Below are 5,470 nucleotides of genomic sequence, written 5' to 3'. Positions count from 1 at the left end.
CTTTTGTGTGTGAAAACCTTGCCAAGCCTTGGCACGATTTCACAAAGGTGCATTTATTGCAGGACATTGCAAAGAACACTTTCTCTTTTTTCATCTACAGTCATTGAAAGACCAGGCGATTTTTCTCACTTGGTCGCTAGCTGCTACAAGTTGAACGTGGAAGTGGGCTCCCTCGTGTGCCGCTCCAACTCATTGCCACAGGATAGGGAAACTAGTTTCTTTCCATTGCAAGGCAAGATACAGCTTTTGGAATGTCCTTTCTTTTTCTCTGGCTCTATTTGAAGACAAGCCTTCTGAGTATTCATGGCCAGAAGATGGAAGAAAAATCCTGGGCGATACAGCATTGCCAACACTTGCTGTAGTCACAAGCCGAGGTTTGACCTCTGTGCAAAGAACAGGCCCCAGTTCTCTTGTTTTTCACGCAGATAACCTAGGGGCACAGATGCAGAGAAGCCCGTCCTGCAAAGAGAGCCAAAGGCCATTTGACAAACATAAGAAGAGTTCCTTCCTGCCAAGAGTTTGCTTCCTTCCCTTTTATTATCAGCCAGCATCAAAGATGTAACTCCTTCCCGTTACCTCTGCCAGAGCTGGGCTTGTTGGTTTTATCCGGCGTGCTGGCACTGCCACTAGTAGGAGTGCAGGACTCCCCGTCTTCGCACTGTTTTAGCTCTAGCCACACCTAGGTACAGTGCTTCTACTTTTTCCCAGGGCCACTATTTATCTCACAGTGACTGTCGGCTCCACTGAAGAGATGTCTGTCTTTGCTGGCTGGAGGCTGGAGGCTGATGGAAGGGCACGGGGGCCACGTAAGTTCTTCAAGTTGCCGTGTTGTGGCCAAGCTAGTCGGTAGGACGGGGCTGTGGAAGGAAGCCTCTGTTCTCTAGGGCCAGGAGATTCCCTGCATACGTTGAGCAAAGCCTTCAGCTCTGATCGGAAACTGTCATTGAGCCAGCAATAGAGGAAAGGGTTGTAGCAGGTGCTGCTCATTGCAAACCAGTGAAAGGCGAAGTACCAGGCACTGTTGGTGCGCACGGTCTGGCTGGAGAGGAGGACAACGTAGCAATTTAAGGGAAACCAGCAGGCCGCAAAGAGGATGGCACCGAGCATCAGCATCTTGATAGTGGTCGCCGCCTTTTTGCGAAGGGCAAAGTACTGCTCAGGGGTGCCATCCCCCATGACATGGCGCAGCCCGAGTTTCTTGGCCACTGTCACGTAGGCAGCAGAGATGAGGACAAGCGGCAGGACCTAGAGCAAAATGAAGGTTGTTAAGCCTAGATACTCCCAGTAGAGGGCAGCTGGCTCGGGGAAATCTGGGAGACAGAGGCACCGCGCAACTTCCTCACTGCAATTGAAGGCGTGGGACAGCAGGTGAGAGGGCATATGCCAGGGCACTGCAGCAGGAGCAAATGAGAGAAAGAGGAGGAGGAGGGCTCATGTCATAAGACCCTGAGGCGGAGCCTTCAGTTATGCCAATGTGTCATAGCTATGGGTCCATAGTCAGGGGTCTCTGTCCCACTCTTACCAGCGTAAAAGGTGTGTTGAGAAGTGTCATCATGATGTCAGCTACGGCCAGCTTCACGATGAACAGGCTGGTGGCAGAGTGCATCCTTTGGTTGTGGATCGCAACGTGGCAGACCAGGACACTGCCGAAGAGCGAGAAGATGAGGCTACAGGAGTATGCCGCAATGAGCAGGGCTTTGGCTGTGAGATTCCGCAGTTGGGCTCCGTCTCGACTCCTGCCCACGAAGCTCTGCCAGTCAGCCAGGGTGTAGTCTTCCCAGGAAAAGACACTGGAAAAGTTTGGGAGTGCAAAAGGCTCTTCAAAACTTCTGTTAAGGGGTAACTTTCCCGATGTGGCAAAGGCATTAACTAAGGAGCCAGACAAAATGAAAAAGCATTTCTGAAAAGCTGCTCTGCTCTTCCGAGTCAGAAACATGGCATTTACGATGCAGTACAGCACACGGAGTCAACAGGAGACTTGCAGAGCAGTCGTTCACTTGCCTGCGCGCTAACGCTCTTCCTGGCTGTAAACGATGCCCAAAGGCCATTGGGGAAGGCAGGACGCAACGCACGTGCCCGGCCACAGCGCTGCTCTGCTGTGCGCTCAGTATGTGCTTCTCTCTCTGCTTCTTGCTGCCTTTATACCCAGCTTCAGCAAGCTCCCGTCTTGCACAAGCTCTGAGCAAGGATCTCTGCCCATCGGGCTGCACAACATTTCTACTCTGACGTGTTCATTTCACGCGCGACTACCTTCCCCCAGGGCACTACTCCAAGGTCAACGCATCTGCTCGCTAGGAGAAAGACAAAGCCACTCTCTTCAGCCTTCAGCATCCTTTCGTGCTGTGCACAGCCATTAGTGAGTTGCTGCAAATTCTGCGCTGTTTATCCACCAGCACTGGGTGGGGCAGCGGTGCTATCTTCAAAAGGAAATTCCCAATTCAAGTTCCGGCGTCGAGATCTGGCAGGCAAGCTTCGGCCTGGCCATAACAGCACAGCATCTACTAACTAGCAGACCAACAGGGCTATGGCAACAGATGGACAGCGAATAAGCAGCTGATTTGGAAGCTTTCCTCTCACTCCTCTAGCATGGCAAAGCTTTCTGTTGGCAGGGATTTTCTCCTGGCCAAGGGAATACAGATTGGATCCTCTTGGAATACAGATTGGATCCTAAGTGGTACGTTCTAGGTTTTGTACAAATACAGGTGTAGTCACAAACAGGTGCTTGTAAGGAAAGGAGGACTAGAAGGGACGGCCCCGACCAGCGAATCCAACATGCACAGCGACAAGCAGCCGCACGCTGGGCGTTGAGCACTGAGGAGACCTGCAGTGTGTTTCTTCTCCGGCAAGGCATGAGGAACTATCAGATCAAGAGCAGAAGACCAAGAGCCAAAATAGCATATACCACAGGATGCTGAGGGCCTTCACCGCAGGCTGGTGAAGGTAAGCGCAGGTTGCAGTCTCCTTCCCTGGAGAGATTCAAAACCCACCCGGACGCAATCCTGGGCAACGTGTTCTAGATGACCCTGCTTGAGCAGCGGGGTTGGCCTAGATGATCTCCAGAGGTCCCTTCCAACCTCGGCCATTCTGTCATCCTGTCATCCTGTCGTTCTGTCCAAGTCTGCTCACAACCTTTCTCAGCTCTCGCTTTTGCTGGAGGCACCCTGACGTGGTCTCCCTTTTAGCACAGGGGAGCAGAGTCTCTCATTCGAAACACATGCCATGGGCAGTTTCCCAAGCCCTCGCCGAGCTGAAAGGCTTCATGGCCACGGCCGGGCTCTGACAGGTCGCTGCAAGCTGTGCTTCCAGCTCTTGATAAACTCGCACAACCCCTCAGGGCAGCAAAAAGTGTTTCCTGCTCTCCGTATCTCCACTCCTCGGTTGGAAATGTCCCGTTCAAACGCTCTACGGTAGAGGCTTTCAATTCACTATGAGCAACCACATGGTGAGTACTGTATGGCTTTAACAGCTTGATCAAAGGCTGCTTTAAAAATGCTTTTCTGCAGTCAGTTGGTAATTTTGGAGGTTTGTGCCCCTGCTAACAATAGCTTTAAAAGCCCCAGCCGTTTCAGAACCTGCTTTGCCTTGTAGACCTTTGACTCAGGCACGCTTGGATAATAGGTCTGTCTCCACGAGGCTGTACCGGAAGACCATGGCTGCGTCTGGAAAACTGGTGCGTGTGCACCACGTCTGGAGGGGAGGAAAGCTTAGCGTGCTTTTTGGGTCAGCCTGGCAGGAAATCTCCTCAGTGCTGCAGGCTGCAGGAGCTGCCATTTGCTCTGCAAGCTGAGAGAAGGGAGAGAAGGAAAGGAGAAGAGCTCAGAGGGCAGGACGAGCTCTCTGCCCACTCCCCCTGTGCTCCCTGTGCTGCTGGCCAGCACTGTGCAACGCAATCAGTTGGGGATGTCCGCCGGGCACTGCCAGGACAGGACAGCCCTGCCTGCCAGAAGAGCTCCAGCACAAAGGACCCGACTCTTTCTGCCGGCTGTCCTACATGCCAGCTGAGCATGGGTGGGAATGTCAAGTGAGGCCCTTTTGCCCTGGGCTCTGCCTGGGCCGCAACAGCTGCCAGGCAGGCGACACTTGCAAGGTGGCTGCTCACCCACCAGCAGCTCTGGGGAGCCCCTCCAGAGCACCTGGGGCGGCCACCAGTGTTTGGCCAGCGACAGGAGTGCCCCTCCGTCCCCAGGCTGGCGTGGGCTAAGGAAGGACATCCCGGGGCAGCAAGGGGGGCAGCGAAGGTGCTTCAGGGCCGCCAGGAGAGCGCTGCGCGTGCCCTGGGGCACAGAGAGGCAGCCCTTCCCAGGCGGGGGCAGCGCCTCCGTATGCAGGCTCCGAGCAGGCTGCTGGCGCAGCGGCTGCCCGGAGCAGCTCTGCTCTCACCGTCTCCTCAGCTCCGACCTCCAGCTGCGCAGGCCTTCAGGGCTGGCGGTGCAACGGGCACCCAGCTGCTCTTCTTCAGCTGGCCCATCCTGCTCGTTCTCCTCACAGCATGGCAGGTCCACCAGCTGGGCCTTTTCCTTTTGCTGCCAGAGAAAAAGTGACCCAAGCTGAGGCTTCCCCGGCAAGAGCAAGGAGGAAGAGGACAGCAAGAGCTCGGAGACGTTGGTTGGCGGGAGCCTCCCCCGGCTGGGGGTGTAGCTGGCCGAGGCTCTTTGCTGCCAGAGCACCGCTCCTGTGGCCGAGCATAGCAGCGGGGAGCTGCATCCTCAAGGCCGTGCACGTGGCTGTGCGAGCTGGGGCTGCATCGGGGAGCACACAGGCAGCCTGAGTGGGGAATGCTTATTTACCAGCTGCCTTTCGGCCTGCTGCCACTGCTGCTCCATCCTCTCTAGCAGCTGCTGGTCGATGAGGATGGTTTGCCCGAGTGCCTGAAGGAGGGAGAGAGAAAGAACCCAAGCCTGAGAGTGGCTGGAGCCAGAAGCTGCCGGGGCTTGCCTTTGCCTTTGCCTTGGTGCGTGCCGCGAGGCGTCGCGGTCGGCGCCCGCGGGGCCTGTGGAGCTGGAAATGAGAACAAGCGGGCGCAGACAGATTTTGCCCTGCAAGCCACTGCAGCTTCAGAGGCACCAGATGCCCTTTGCCTTCCGGGTGATGACAGCACGAGCCACCCTCTGCCCCCACAGCAGCACGTGAGGCCTGGCTGCCTGCTGCATGCGGCCAGAGAGCCCCGAGACCCGCGTGGCCGGGTGCGCGTGGAAGGGGAGCTGCGCCGAGGCACTAGCAAGGCCGAGCACAAACGAGAAGGCAGCTGTGGCAAGAGCTGCCTGTGGTCGCCGGGAGTAGGGAGGTGGCCAGCATGTCCTTGCTGCTGAGCAGAGGCCCTCTGCACTGTCTGGCTCAGGACTGTGCATGCCGGGGCGCACGCATGAGCAGCCTTGTGTGGGACTAGGGGCAAGAGCCTGTGTTGGGCGGCTCTGCTACCTGAAGGCGCAGCTTTTGCTCTTCATTGCCTTGCCGAGGGCCTTCCTCGGTG

General features: G+C 56.3%; 1 pseudogene; it reads right to left on the bottom strand.

Moving 5' to 3' along the window:
- Positions 1–588: 588 nt before the first annotated feature.
- On the bottom strand, positions 589–1,515 carry LOC138065633 (G-protein coupled receptor 83-like; annotated as a pseudogene).
- Between the last annotated feature and the right edge of the window lie 3,955 nt (positions 1,516–5,470).

This window comes from Struthio camelus, chromosome 1 (assembly GCF_040807025.1).
Source record: "Struthio camelus isolate bStrCam1 chromosome 1, bStrCam1.hap1, whole genome shotgun sequence".
NCBI lineage: Eukaryota > Metazoa > Chordata > Aves > Struthioniformes > Struthionidae > Struthio > Struthio camelus.
Note: the sequence above shows the minus strand (reverse complement) of the source record. Positions and strands in the feature narration are given on the sequence as shown.